This window comes from Pavona decussata, unplaced genomic scaffold (genome assembly GCF_977016875.1).
Source record: "Pavona decussata unplaced genomic scaffold, jaPavDecu1.1 SCAFFOLD_298, whole genome shotgun sequence".
Classification (NCBI taxonomy): domain Eukaryota; kingdom Metazoa; phylum Cnidaria; class Anthozoa; order Scleractinia; family Agariciidae; genus Pavona; species Pavona decussata.
This window is the reverse complement of record NW_028145695.1, coordinates 110,001-122,466: the sequence shown is the minus strand read 5'-3', so window position 1 is coordinate 122,466 and position 12,466 is coordinate 110,001. Positions and strand designations below refer to the sequence as shown.

Sequence of the window (12,466 nt, the reverse complement as noted above, 5' to 3'; positions counted from 1 at the left end):
GGAATCTGATTGCCACAAGCCGAGCTTGTTTACTTGAGCGCTTCAAGAAACCTTAATAGCATAATACAAACTCGCTTTGCTTTGAGAAGGAAAAAATTGGCCATCGTTCATAGCCGCTTTTTATTTGAAAGTGCCAAGCTTAAGCTAATAACTGACAAACGATGAGGAAACAATAAGGAATTCAAAGCTCTACCAAAATGATGGTTTCGCTTTAATCTTCGGTTCCAAGGTAAATTTGAACCCAAGACCTCATCCCCGGAGGGCATGTAGCATAACACTGCGCCACACATGCTTCTCTACCTTCACAGTAAATTATTTTTGTATTTAATGATTGTTTCTGGTGCCTGACTATCTGCACCCGTGGCGCAACGATTTTAATAGCTAAATGACTTTGGACCGCAAGACAAGAATACACAAATAAACAAGGAGCACCCTCAGGCGATTATCCATCGTATTTTCTCCTTTTATTCCACGCAAAATCCCTGTTTCAACACCAACTTTTAGTTAAAATAGAAAAGGGTTTTGTAGCTCCAAACTAGCCAAAGTTAGTATGTTGTTTGAAATGACAGTTCGATTATGCTTAAGACACAGTGACAGTCAGGCGTCTTTTACTGACAATTAATAATGGCTACACCTACATCTTGCCACAGGGGGTAGTGCGTCTCTTGAAACTCTTGCCTAATTTCAGACCAAAATATTTGATTTTTCCTAACCTGTTTCAGACACGACCTTCTTGTCGATTGCATACCATCCAAATTCTCCTAATGATTATGTTAACCCGCTACAAACATACATGAAGCTTTATTGGTTCAAAGAACAATATGAAGATGTCAAACGTGTGAGTAGGACCTCGTTACACCTCCCAACTCTATTTTACTCGTGAAAACTATAACAAATTCCAGACCAGCCTGACCCTATTCAGCAAAAAGTGGACTACTTCAAACTAAAAAGGCTGCCACGGTCAAAATGTCCCTCAAATTTAACAAGACTTATCTTTGTTAATCACAAATTTGTAGACGACGTTGTTATTATGTGCATCATGCATGGAAAGTTTTAACATCGTCTTTTCAATTCACCATGAGGGGTCGTTTTTCATAAAGAACGTATAACGTATTAGGAATTAATTTTAATATAAAAACGCTGATTCGGGGATATTAAGCTTAAAGGACGATTCCTGGGAGACGTTTCTTGCCATTATGAAATATTAAGAAAAAAAACCACTATTACGAAGGAAAGAAGCTAGTTTATCTGGATAAAGTTAAACATGTAAGTAATCGGGGGGAGAACGACTTCAAAACTCGACTCTCCTGTATAAGGTATAGGTGTGTTTTGCCTATAGGTGTGTTTGTGCTATAAGGATGTGTTTAGCTAAAGGGTATGGTTATTTAGCTTTTTTTGGTCCAAATGGCCTCAGCCATTGTCGTGTTTTGGACAACATTTTGGTCATTTGAGCTCAATAACTCAGCGCTTTTCTATTAAAATTCTTAATGTGTTCTTAATGAAAAAGGACCACACGTGGCGAATTAAAAAACTTTCCATGCATGGTACAAAGGAGAACAATATCCGCGTTAAATTTGTGATAAAAAAATATTACTTTAATAAACGTTTATAATTCCTTTTTCCTGCAGTTGAAGATACTTCCACAAAGGCTTAGCTTTTAATTTAAGTCGTCAAAAATAGTTTTCACTCAATATCAATTTGAAAATTGACTATGTCTCACAGTTTTATCAAAGGTGTATTCAAACCGTAAGCATGATGCTCTCTGAAAAGAAATAATTAGCATCGTTTTTTATTTGACACAAAATGTCCAACAATATTCCCTATATGTCAACAAGCAGATGCTAGGCAAATTATATTCTCCCTCAAACTTGTTTTCCTTTTATAGTGCTATCTTTTTCCATTGAAAACTCTAAACCATAAACGAGACAAGAATCTTAAAGGAAATCATTTTGCTCTTTGGTAAAGAAAACAGTTTTTCCCTTTTCTGAATGATAGTTTCAAATTTGGATACAAAATGTCAGTTAATATTCCCAATATGCCAATGATCAGCAGCAAGCCAAATTATTCACCCTGAACCTTGCTCTCCTTTTGTACCGAGGGTTATAAAAGTAAACTACAATTGCAAGGAGCTTTTTTTTCTGCGATAAAGATCTTGCATCATCACTAAGACGTAAATCTTAAACGAAATCGAGTTTTTTGGTAGAGAAAACTTTTCCTTTTTAATTATCAGTTTTTAATTTGAATACGAAATTACTATTGTAATATTCCCAATATGACTATAAGCAAATTTAAATCATTCTCCTTCTACCTTTTGTTTTCCTCGCCTTTAAGCATACTCTGATAAGGTACACCGATATTATCACACCTCGTGTTATTATATTCTCAATAAGTCGATGACTAAATGTGTGGGAAGTTATTCTCCGTTAACCTTTTTTTTCTTTTTTTTTTTTTGTTTTGGTACCGAGCCGCCATGAATTTTAGCGAACTATATTACATACACGGATATTTTGCTTGTCACTAGAGACCCTCAATTTTATTGTTTAAACTCGGCCGTCAATAACTGATTTCAAAAGGTACCTTTGCTAGAATGGACACCGTTTGTGTAGCTTAAAACCATCCAAAATACAGAATGTGTTTAACCCGTAGCTAACAGCTCGCTTATTGTTAACACACCGGAACACTAACGCTTCCTTTACTTGCAAATAAATGCTGCACTTGCATTTCACATGTCCCTCCTTTCACTTGCTCCAATTGGTTTCTTTACTAATTTGCTCTGATTGCTTTTAAACAGAGCTTTACAATTCTTTCATGGTTAAGACACAGAGACAGTGAGGGGTCATTTACTGACAAATAATAATGGCTAAACTTGCATCTTGCCACCGGGGATAGCGCGCTTCTTGAAACTCTTGCCAAATTTCAGACCAAAAATATGTGATTTTTCCTAACCGATTTCAGACACGACATTCTTGTCGATTGCATACTATCCAAATTCTCCAAATGTTCGTGTTAAACCGCTAGAAACCCACAACAAGCTAAATTGGTTCAAAGACCGATATGAATATGCCAAACATGTGGGTAGGACCTCGTTAGGCCTTCCAACTCCATTTTACTCGTGGAAACTATAACCAATTCCAGACCAGCCTCACCCTATTCAGCAAAACGTGGTCAAAATCTATGCACTTCTTCAAACTAAAAAGGCTTCCGCGGTCAAAAGGCCCCTTAAATTCAAACAAAACTTACCTTTGTTAATCAAAAATTCATAGAAGACGTTGTTATTGTGTGCGTCATGCATGGAAAGTTTTAATATCTCCTTTTCAATTCACCATCAGGGGTCATTTTTTATTACGAAGGTATTACGCATTAGGGCTTATTTTTAATATAAAAGCGCTGACTCGGCGATATTACATTTAAAAGATTAATAAACACGACAATTCCTGAGAGGCGTCCCTTGCTATTATGAAATATTAAAAAAGCACTATTACAAAGGAAAGAAGCTAGTTGAGCCAGATAAAACTAAACATGTAACAAGTTGTCTGGAGGAGAAGGAGTTCAAAATTCGACTCTTCTACATAAGCTATAGGTGTGTGTAGGGCCTAAGGGTATGGATATTTAGTTTTTTTGGTCTAAATGGTCTCAGAAATTGTCTTGTTTTGAACAAAATTTCGGTCATTTGAGCTCAATAGCTGGGTGCTTATATATTAAAATTTTTAATGCGTTTGTATTAAAAAAAAGGCGACACGTAGCGAATTAAAAAGAAGATATTTTAAAAAACTTTCCATGCATGGTGCAATGGATAACAATTTCCGCGTTAAATTTGGGATACAAATAATACTCCTATGAAATTTTATAATGCCTTTTTTTTTTTTGCAGTTGAAGATACTTCCAGAAAGGTTTAGCTCTCGGTGCAAGTCGTCAAACTAGTTAAATTGAGTTAATCTTACAGTTTTACCAAAGGCCTTCAAACCGTAAGCATAATTCGCTCTAAAAAGAAGTAATGAACATCGTTTCTAATTTGGCACAAAATGTGCAACAATATTCCTTATATGTCACCGAGCAGATGCTAGGCAAATTTTCCTTTAAACTTGTTTTCTGGTATAGTGCTATCTTTTTCCATTGAACACTCCGCACCATTCATGATACGAGAATCTCAAACAAAATCATGTTGCTCTTTTGTAAAGAAACAAATTTTGTCTTTTCTGAATGTTAGTCTTCAAATTTGGATACAAAACATCAGTTAATATTCCCAATATGCAAATGATCAGCAGCAAGCCTTAAACTTTGCTTTTCTTTTGTACCGAAGGTTGTAGAAGTAAACTACAATTACAAGGGACTGTCTTTTCTGCGATAAAGGTGAAGCATCATTAATAAGACGGAAACTTTAAACGAAATCGTGTTTATTGGCAAAAAAAAAAAACATTTTCTTCTTATTTGTATCACCTTTTTTTAATTTGAATACGAAATGTATATTATGATATTCCCAATACCTGAATCAGGTTTCAAGACCCTGGCTCTGCTTCCAAATACTAACATTTCTCAATTGTGCAAATTAGGAGTCTAAACCATTGCATGAACCTCACAAGGAAGGATGACTTGGAAAACGCTATCCAAGACATAGAAAACACTGACATAGTTTGACAATACGGTACACGGCAATTTTATGTTCGTACTTACGTAAATGGTTTTATGACTCCTTTCTGAGACTGTGCGGAATACTCGATTAGATGGAATCCGATTGGCACAAGCCAAGCTTGTTTATTTGACCGCTTCAAAAACCTTAGAGGCAGAATATATTATGATTAATACAAAGTCGCTTCGCTTTGAGAAGAAAAAATTTGGCCATTGTTTATGGCCGCTTTTTATTTTAAAGTACAAAACTTACTATAAACTGAAAAACGATGAGGGAATAATAGGAAATTCAAAGGTCTACCAAAGATAATGGCTTCCCTTTGAGATAAAAAAATAATTTTTTATTCGGTTCCAAGGTGATCTGAACTCGAGCTCTCATCCCCGGAGGGCATGTAGCATAATACTGCGCCACACATGCTTCTCTACCTTCACAGTGAGTAATTTTTGTATTTAATGATTGTTTCTGGTGCCTGACTATCTGGTACCCGTGGCGCAACTATTTTTACAGCTAATTAAATGTTAACTTAAAGACGGCGTTTGCATGCAGGGCGAAATTTCGCAAAATATATATTCAGGTAAGGTCTTCACCAGAAGAGATGTTTTAAAGTTGCATTCGCGCTTATTAGAGAGATTGAGAATTGCGTTTAGTGTAGATTCGCTTGACTATTCGCAGATTCGCTTGACTATTCCCCTCTCATGGTGAATTGAAAAGAAGGTATTAAAACTTTCCATACATGGTGCCATTATAACAAAGTCTTCTATAAATTTGTGATTAACAAGTGTTAAAATTTAACTGCGCTTTTGACCGCGGCGGCCTTTTTAGTTTGAAGAAGGGCATAGATTTTGACCACTTTTTGCTGAAAAGGGTAAGGCAAGTCAGCGCTTTCTCTTAAAATTAATTTCTAATACGTAATACTATCGTAATGAAAAACGACCCCTCATGGTGAAATGAAAAGAAGATATTGAAACTTTCCATGCATAACGCTGTTATAACAAAGTCTTATATAAATTTGTGATTAACAAGTGCATGTCTTTTTTTTAAAATTTAACTACGCTTTTGACCGCGGCAGCCTTTTTAGTTTGAAGTAGTGCATAGATTTTGACCACTTTTTGCTAAATAGGGTGAGGCTGGTCTGGAATTTGTTATAGTTTTCACGAGTAAAATAGAGTTGGATGGCCTAACGAAGTCCTACTCACATGTTTCATATATTTATATCGGTCTTTAAACCAATTAAGCTTCTTGTATGTTTGTAGCGAGTTAACGTGATCTTTTGGAGAATTTGGATAGTATGTAATCGACAAGATGATTTTGTCTGAAATAGGTTAGGAAAAATCATATAATTTTATTTTGGTATGAAATTAGGAAAGAGTTTAAAGAAGAGCTCTAACCCCGGTGGCAAGATGCAGGTGTATCCATTGCTATTTGTCATTAAAAGACGCGTAACTGTCTCTTTATCTTAACCATAAGCGAACTATAATTTACGGTTAAAGAACACACTCTATTTTGGCTGGTTTGGAGCTTTCGTTTTATCGAAAAATTGCTTTTGAAACAGAGATTTCGCGCGAAATGAAAGGAGAAAATACGATAGAGAAACGCCTGGGGGTGTTCCATGCTAATTCGCGTATACTTCTTTGGCGGCCCAAAGTTAACTTCAAACATTTAACTTTAAGTGGGTGGCTTCCAATGATCCTCACTACCCAAATTGTTCACAAAATAGGTTTGCTTCAAATATTGCATGTGAATTACACTTTCATTCTGGTTACTTTAAAAAATACAATTTTCGTTTGAGCCTTAAACGCTTTATTCCTCTGTTCCTTTGCTCTGTTCCTCCCTTTCTAGGTAAAAATTAAATTTTTGTTGTGAAAAAAAAAATGCAAAATTAAATATGAAAAATATGAAAACACAAAAACTTCTCACCATAAAATAAAATCGTGCGGCCAGATGGTTTCAAGACTCTGGCGCTGCTTCCAAATACTAGCATTTCTCAATTATGCAAAATAGGAGCAAGGATGAATGAGTTAAAAAACGCTCTTCAAGATAAAGAAAAACACTGACATAGTTTCACAAACAGCACACTGCAATTTTATGTTGGTACTCATGTAAATAGCTCTATGACTTCTCTCTGAGACTTTGAGGAATTTTAGATTAGATGGAATCTGATTGCCACAAGCCAAGCTTGTTTTCTTGAACGCTTCAAAAAAACCTTAGAAGCAAAATACAAACTCGCTTCGCTTTGTGATAAAAAAATTTGGCCATTGTTCATGGCCGCTTTTTATTACTTTTTATTAAACGTTAGATAACAACTGACAAATGATGAGAAAACCATGAAGAATTCAAAGCTCTACCAAAGATGATGGCTTCGCTTTGAGATGAAAAATTAATTTTTTATTCGGTTCCAAGATAGATTTGAACCCAAGCCATCTTCCCCTGAGGGCATGTAGCATAATATTGCGCCACACATGCTTCTCTACCTTCACAGTGAGTATTTTTTGTAGTTAATGATTGTTTCTGGTGCCTGACGTTTTGGTACCCGTGGCGCAACGATTTAACAGCTAATTACTTTGGGCCCAAAAACAAGAATACGCAAATGAGCACGGATCATCCTTAGCCATTTCTCCATCGTATTTTCCTGTTTTATTTTTCGCGAAATCCCTATTTCAAAGCCAAATTTTCGGTAAAATGGAAAAGGGTTTTGTAGGTTTAAACCAGCCAAAGTAGAGTATGTTCTTTAGCCGTAAATGACAGTTCGCTTATGGTTAAGACAAAGGAACAGTTCAGACGTCTTTTACTGACAAATAATAATGGCTACACCTACATCTTCCCACCGGGGCTAGGCGCGCTTCTTGAAACTGTTCCCTAATTTTAGACCAAAACGTATGATTTTTTTTCTAACCTATTTTAGACACGACCTTCTTGCCGATTGCATACTATCCAAATTTTCCAAATGATCATGTTAACCCGCTTCAAAAATACAAGCAGTTAAATTGGTTGAAAGACCGATATGAATATATTAGTCAAATTTGGCCATTGTTCATAGCCGCTTTTCATTTAAAGGGGCCAAGCTTAAGATAATAACTGACAAACGATGAGGAAACAATAAGGAATTCAAAGCTCTACCAAAAATGATGGTTTCGCTTTGAGATTCGGTTCCAAGGTAGATTTGAACCCAAGACCTAATCCCCGGAGGGCATGTAGCATAACACTGCGCCACACGTCCTTCTCTACCTTCACAGTGAGTAGTTTTTGTAGTTGCCTGACTATGTGCACCCGTGGCGCAACGATTTTAACAACTAAATGACTTTGGACGGCCAAAGAAGAATACGCAAATGAGCAAGAAACACCCTTAGGCGTTTCTCCATCCTATTTTCTCCTTTTATTCCGCGCGAAATCCCTGTTTCAAAACCAACTTTTAGGTAAAATAGAAAAGCCAGGGTTTTGTAGCTCCAAACCAACCAAAGTAGAGTATGTTCTTTTAAATGTCAGTTCGCTTATAGTGAAGACACAGTGACAGTCAGGCGTCTTTTACTGACAATTAGTAATGGCTACACCTACATCTTGCCAAAGGGGGTAGCGCGCTTCTTGAAACTGTTGCCTAATTTCAGACCAAAATATATGATTTTTCCTAACCTATCTCAGACACGACCTTCTTGCCGATTGTATACCATCCAAACTCTCCAAAATTTCATGTTAACCCGCTACAAACATACAAGAAGCTTAATTGGTTCAAAGGACAATATGAATATGTCAAACATGTGAGTAGGACCTCCTTAGACCTTCCAACTCCAAAATTTACTCTTGAAAACTATAACCAATTCCAGAACAGCCTAGCCCTATTCAGCAAAAAAATTGTCAACATTTATGGACTACATCAAACAAAAGTCTGCCGCGGTCATAAGTTTCCTTAAATTTAAACAAACTTATCCTTGTTAGTCACAAATTTGTAGACCATGTTGTTATTATGTGCAACATGCATGGCAAGTTTTAATATCTTCTTTTCAATTCACCATGAGGGGTCGTTTTTCATAAAGAACTTATAACGTATTAGGAATTAATTTTAAAAAAAGCGGTGACTCGGAGATATTAAGCTTAAAGGACGATTCCTGGAAGACGTTTCTTGCCATTATGAAATATTAAGAAAAAAGCGCTATTACGAAGGAAAGAAGCTAGTTTAGCTGGATAAAACTAAACATGTAAGTTATAGGGGGGGGGGGGGGGGAGGGGGAGAGCGACTTCAAAATTTGACTCTCCTGTATAAGGTATAGGTGTGTTTTGCCTATAGGTGTGTTTGTGCTATAAGTGTGTGTTTAGCCAAAGGGAATGGTTATTTAGCTTTTTTGGTCTAAATGGCCTCATGTTTTCTGTCATGTTTTGGACAACATTTCGGTCATTTGAGCCCAATATCTCAGCTCTTTTATATTAAAATTCTTAATGCTTTCGTAATTAAAAAGGACTGCACGTTGTAAATTAAAAAGAAGATATTAAAACTTTCCATGCGTGGTGCAAAGGATAACGATGGCCGCGTTAAATTGGTGATAAAAAATAATACTCTTTTTTTTCCTGCTGTTGAAGATACTTCCACTAAGGTTTAGCTCTTTGTTCAAGTCGTCAAAATAGTTTTAACTATTTATTCATTTAAAAATTGACCTTATCCCACAGTTTTATCAAAGGCGTATTCAAACCGTAAGCATGATTCTTTCTGAAAAGAAATAATTAGCATTGTTTCTAATTTAGCACAAAATGTCCAACAATATTCCCTATAATTTATGTCATCGAGCAGATGCTACGCAAATTATATTCTCCCTCAAACTTGTTTTCCTTTTATAGTGATATCTTTTTCCATTAAAAAACTCTACACCATTAACGATACGAGAATCTTAAACGAAATAAGTGTTGCTCTTTAGTAAACAAAACAGTTTTTCCCTGTTCTGAATGTTAGTTTCAAATTTGGATACAAAATGTCAGTTAATATTCCCAATATGCCAATGATCAGCAGCAAGCCAAATTATTCACCCTGAACCTTGCTTTTCTTTTGTAACGAAGGCTACAATTGCCAGGGGCTGTCTTTTGTGTGATAAAGATAGTGTGTCATTAATGAGACGGAAATTTTTAACGAAACTGTGCTTTTTTGGCAAAGAAAACATTTTCTTCTTTTTTTTATGATATTACCAAAACGTCAATATTTTTAAGACCCTGGTGCTGCTTCCAAATACTAACATTTCACAATTGTGCAAATTAGGAGCCTTAACCTTTGCATAAACCTCACAAGGAAGTATAACTTGAAAAACGCACTCCAAGATAAAGAAAAACACTGACATAGTTTCACAATACAGTACATTGTAATTTTATGTTGGTTTTCGCGTAATCAGCTTTATGACTCCTCTCTGAGACAGTGAGGAATATTAGATCAGATGGAATCTGATTGGCAAAAGCCAAGCTTGTTTACTTGATCGCTTCATTAAAACCTTAGAAGCAGAATACAAACTCGCTTCGTTTTGAGAAGAAAAAAATTTGGCCATTGTTTATGGCTGCTTTTTATTTAAAAAGTGCAAAACTTGAGATAATAACTGAAAAACGATGAGGGAACAATAAGGAATTCAAAGTTCTACTAGGCTTCCCTTTGAGATGAAAAATTTTTTTTTTTATTCGATTCCAAGGTGATTTGAACTCGAGCCCGCTACGCCGGAGGGCATGTAGCATAATACTGCGCCACACATGCTTCTCTACCTTCACAGTAAATTATTTTTGTATTTAATGATTGTTTCTGGTGCCTGACTATCTGATACCCGTGGCGCAACGATTTTTACAGCTAATTTAATGTTAACTTAAAGACGACGTTTCCATGCAGGGCGAAATCTCGCAAAGTATATTCAGATAAGGTCTTCACTAGAAGACATGTTTTAAAGTGTTTAACAAAACTTTTAGGCTTAATAGCTCCAAGTCAGCGCTTTTATCTTAAAATTAATTCCCAATGCGTAATACGACCATAATGAAAAACGACCCCTCATGTTAAATTAAAAAGAAGGTATTAAAACTTTCCATGTATGACGCACATAACAACAACGTCTTCTATAAATTTGTGATTAACAAGTGTAAGTCTTTTTTAAATTTAACTGCGCTTTTGACCGCGGCGGCCTTTTTAGTTTGAAGTAGTGCATAGATTTTTACCACCTTTTTTCTGAATAGGGTGAGGCTCGTCTAGAATTTGTTTTCACGAGTAAAATGGAGTTGGAAGGCCTAACGAAGTCCTACTCACATGTTTGACATATTCATATCGGTCTTTGAACCAATTTAGCGTCTTGTATGTTTGTAGCGAGTTAACATGATCATTTGGAGAATTTGGATGGTATGTAATCGACAACATAGTTGCGTTTGAAATAGGTTGGAAAAAATCATATATTTTGGTCTGAAATTAGGAAAGAGTTCAAAGAAGACCTCTAACCCCGGTGGCAAGATGCAGGTGTATCCATTATTATTTGTCAGTAAAAGACGAGTTACTGTCCACGTATCTTAACCATAAGCGAACTGTAATTAACGGTTAAAGAACATACTCTGTTTGGCTGGTTTGGAGCTACAAAAACCTTTTCCATATTACCGAAAATTAATTTTGAAACACGGATTTCGCGCGCGAAATGAAAGGAGAAAATACGTTGGAGAAACGCCTGAGGGTTTTCCATGCAAATTCGCGTATTCTTCTTTGGCGGCCCAAAGTTAATTTCAATCATTAAGTTTAAGTGGGTGGCTCCCTATGATCCTCACAACCCAAATTGTTCACAAAATAGGTTTGGTTCAAATATTGCATGTGAATTACACTTTGTCTAGTTACTTAAAAAAAACAATTTTCGTTTGAGCCTTAAACGCTTTCTTTCTCTGTTCTTTTGTAGTGAAAAAAAAAAATCAAAAGTTAACAATTTAGATAACTTCTCACAACACTAAAAAAATTGCTGCAAGGCCAAATACTACGATTCGTGTATAATTATATAAGCACAAGTCTTCCTTATATTAAAATATTTTTAATATTTTCACATAATTCTTTCAAGTTGTTAAAACAGCAACGTTTTTCCAACCAACCTTCACAGCTTGTAAAAAAAAAAAGGAAGAAATGAGTGCACAAAAATGCATGTAAACCATTAGTGAGACATCCTACAGCAATGCCTTTCTGGTTATAAAAACAAAAAGACTTCTTATCATAAAATAAAATTGTGCGACCAGACGGTTTCAAGACCGTGGCGCTGCTTCCAACTACTAGCATTTCTCAATTATGCAAAATAAGAGCTTCAACCTTTGCCTGAACCTCGCAAGGAAGTATGACTTGAAAAACGCTCTTCAAGATAAAGAACATAGTTTCACAATACAGTACACTGTAATTTTATGTTGGTATTCACCTAAATGGCTTTATGACTCCTCTCTGAGACTGTGAGGAACATTAGATTAGATGGAATCTGATTGCCACAAGCCAAGTTTGTTTACTTGAACGCTTCAAAAAACCTTAGAAGCAAAATACAAACTCACTTCACTTTGAGATGAAGAATTTGGCCATTGTTCATGGCCGCTTTTTATTTAAAGGTACAAAACTTAAGATAATAGCTGACAAATGATGGGAAAACAATAAGGAATTCAAAGCTCTACCAAAGATGACGGCTTCGCTTTGAGAGGAAAAAATAATTTTCTATTCAGTTCCAAGGTAGCTTTGAACCCAAGCCCTCTTCGCCGGAGGGCATGTAGCATAATACTGTGCCGCACATGCTTGTCTACCTTCACAGTGAGTAATTTTTGAATTTAATGATTGTTTCTGATGCCTGACTATCTGGCACCCGTGGCGCAACGATTTTAACAGCTAAT

General features: G+C 35.9%; 1 protein-coding gene and 1 pseudogene across 3 annotated transcripts in view; one reads left to right on the top strand and one right to left on the bottom strand.

The window, feature by feature from the left end:
• Window positions 1–12,466, bottom strand: part of LOC146454891 (uncharacterized) — a 40,262-nt gene that overhangs the window by 26,945 nt on the left and 851 nt on the right. The window contains exon 1 of one of the 2 annotated variants that reach the window (XM_085094969.1): window positions 12,010–12,466. This exon is cut by the window's right edge and continues 25 nt beyond it. The exons of the other annotated variant lie outside the window; for it this stretch is intronic. The gene's annotated coding sequence lies outside the window, so the exon portion shown is untranslated. The remainder of the gene's footprint in view (window positions 1–12,009) is intronic. 2 annotated transcript variants of the gene reach the window in all.
• LOC146454889 (uncharacterized) overlaps window positions 230–12,466 on the top strand; it is an 18,625-nt pseudogene continuing 6,388 nt past the window's right edge. The window contains exon 1 of the transcript XR_014859150.1: window positions 230–307. The product of XR_014859150.1 is annotated as an uncharacterized LOC146454889 (transcript). The remainder of the gene's footprint in view (window positions 308–12,466) is intronic.